Here is a 3,180-nt window from a genome sequence, read left to right on the forward strand (position 1 = left end):
TGGTAGAATCTCTATTGTTACTATTACTGTGCTTATTTTAAATGTAACCTAGACCCGGAGACAGTATGGCTTGTATTTCACAAGGGCAGTGTTCCCCCGGAAAGCACGTCCACGTCCTGTTGCGCCAAGGCATCGCCCAGGCGCGTCTGCCCTGCTCCTGCTGCCCGGCGGCCCAGCAGAGGGCACTGGCCTGCTTCCCGGTTCCAGGCGAAGCCGCACGCGTGGGTCACAAACGGATGGGGAAACAGGAGGGTGGAAATAGATGCTGTCATCCTGTCACAATAAGAGGATGCTGGAAGGTAAAGTGTCATTCTCATGCTATCATCAGAGGAGGAAAACTAATTTTCCTTTCAACAAATGTCAAAAGGGGAATTTGAGGCTGTCACATAGGGCCCGTATTTCCAGAACCCGGCCCAGCTTGGCGACTGCAAGGCTTTGTGCACAGAGCCGTTGGGGGAGATGGTTTAGAGGGGAGGAGGTAGGACATCACCAGGGACGGAACAGTAAGACATGAAGGCAGACCCGGAGGGCCAGAAGCAGGTGCGCTAACGACATACCCATGGAGAAATACTAAGTCAAGTTTCCCATGGACACTGCCCCGCCTGGGAATACACAGGGCTCTCTGTCACTGGGACTGGGAGCTCCTACATGCAGACTCATACTCTTAGGTTAGATTTCTCTAGAAGCAGACCCCACAAATCGGAGTAAGAGGGGTTTGTCTGGGAAATGGTCCCAGGAATTCCCAGAAGAGGGGTAGGAAGAGAAGAGAGTCTGAACAGGGTGCTTTAGTGAACTGGCTGCTGTTAGAAGCAGCGGGGACTCCCTGTCGGGGCCACCGCTGGGAGAGGGGCAGAACCCACCTCAGGGTAATCCTACATGAGGGGCAAAGACACTGGGACATGCACCCGTCCATTCCCGTTCATCTTGGTTGAAGGCAGTTCTCAGTGACACTAACGCCCAGGCCCCTCCGTGCTCCCTACTCCGGGGCTGGGGCCACCCCTGCTGTCAGGCGGCTCCTCGGGAAGGGTCGGGGGCTTTACAGCAAGGGGTCGGTGCCCACGGGAGGGGAGCGCTGGGGGAGCCTGGTCCAGGAATTGACAGTATCTGCTCCGCACACCATTTCCTCACACCCTGTGACGTCTGCTTCTGATTTTTCTACTTGATTTGATCATTAGTGTTCATTTTCACCAGGCTCCACCTGCGGAGGGACACGTCAGGCTCTTATACTGGACCGGAAGGCACGTCCTGCCTCTTGTCACCTCCCACCCTGGTATCTAGAGTAGAACTGGCCAGTCGAAATGTAAGGTGAGCCTCACATGCAAGCCATGTATGTAATTTTAACTTTTCCTGTACCCACTTTTATAAAAGAAAATTAAAGACATGAAATACTGGTTTATTTAACTCGATGCATCTAAAATATTATTTCAATATGTAATCAACTAAGTACTATTAATGAGCTATTTTCCAGTCTCTTTTTCAGGCAAAGTCTTTGAAGTAAATGCATATTTTATACTTATAGCACATTTCATTTCAGACTACTGCATTTCGAGAGCTCAAGAAGCCATATGTGGCTGGTAGCCTTACTGGACAGTGCAGTTCTAGAGCCTCTCCACCCTCTGCCTGGAATGAGGGTGCTTAGGAGTGTCCTAACATGTGGAAAGAGCAATAAATCTTTGGGGGCACAAACAGATTGCACTCCAGTGGCATGATCTAGCAATGTCTGTGACAGTCTGTCGTCAGTTTTCAGAGTGAATATATACTAGTACCACAGACCAGATATGCCTGCCCCTCAACCCCGCCCTCTTAAAAGAATAACGCAGGTGTGTTGCTGTGTAAGGATTTACATGCTACTCCAGGAATGAGGGTTGAGGGACCTTTCCATTGCCTGTAACTCAGTTTCTACACTCTAGTAAAGAGGGAACAGAAAATACCTGTGGCCTCCCCATGATCCACCTCCTGGTGTTTATGTTTTTGTGCAGTCCTGTCCCACATTGTGTCACCGTTGGAGTGTGTGACCAACAGAATAAAGCATAAGTGATGACACGTCAGTCCTGAGACCAGGGTATGAAAGAGGCCCGCTGCGGCCCTCTCGTTGCCCACTCGGGGAGGCCAGCTGCCCCGGTAGGAGCACAGCCCGACGGAGAGGCCTACGGGGTGAAGAGCTGACTCCCGCCAACAGCCCCGACCGAACTTAGAAGCGGCTCCTCCTTCCAGTTCTGGTCAAGTCTTAGGGCCTGCGAGTCACCTGACAGATTGACAGCAACCTCATGGGACACCTGAGGCAGAACCGCCCCGTTCAGGCACCACCGGGCTTCTGACCCTCAGAAAGGGTGTGAGAGAATCAACGCCGGTTGTTTGGCTGTTAAAGTTTTGGGTAATTTGTTACAGAGCAATAAATAAATAATACAACTTCTAGAAAATAATTTCAATTATAGATTAGTGAAGAGAGCACACTTATACATTTGTGTTCATTACAGTCAGATTGAAAGGGAAAAACGTGAGCCTGAGGAAGGAAGATAAAACCAGGCCATGGCAGGAAGACGGTAGAAAAGGAGGAACATCAGGGAAATGAAAATGGTGCTCTAGTTCAAAATTTTCTTGAATGGAGCAAAGATACCCAAAACTTGTCTTCAATGTTTGCTAGCCTACTGTAACGGCACAGCGTCAGGATTGATTTATTAAAGGTAGCTATTTGTATTAAAGGTAGCTATTAAAAGTAGTACCCAGATCATCAACAAAGAAGTGGAGGGAAAAAAGAGGGGAAAAATCTTCCTCATAGAGTTCTGGACTACATATCAAATTCCGAGACTACGTATCAGAGGAAACTGCAAATATAGTTATGCTCCCAACCTGGCAGCTCACCCAGTATTCAAGAAGGTCTCGGTTCCTCCCTGGGGCCAACATTCCAGAAATCTTAACTAGAATTCTAGGCAAGCAGAATGCTTTATGCGAGCTTCATTAATCTTATTAAATAACATGTATTTGCCATTCATTGATTCGACATACAAATCATTCATCCCCATAAGAAATTGCACTGGAATCTAAAGTCACTCAAAACTCAGCCTTGCGCTGCCTGTGGTTGTCAAGGTAACAAACATCTTACAATTCTAAGCAACTAGACCTCTGCAGACTATTTTGAAGCCACCATAGGTATTAGCGAGTCTTCCACCTCCCACTTCA

This window comes from Miniopterus schreibersii (genome assembly GCF_964146895.1).
Source record: "Miniopterus schreibersii genome assembly, chromosome: 11".
NCBI lineage: Eukaryota > Metazoa > Chordata > Mammalia > Chiroptera > Miniopteridae > Miniopterus > Miniopterus schreibersii.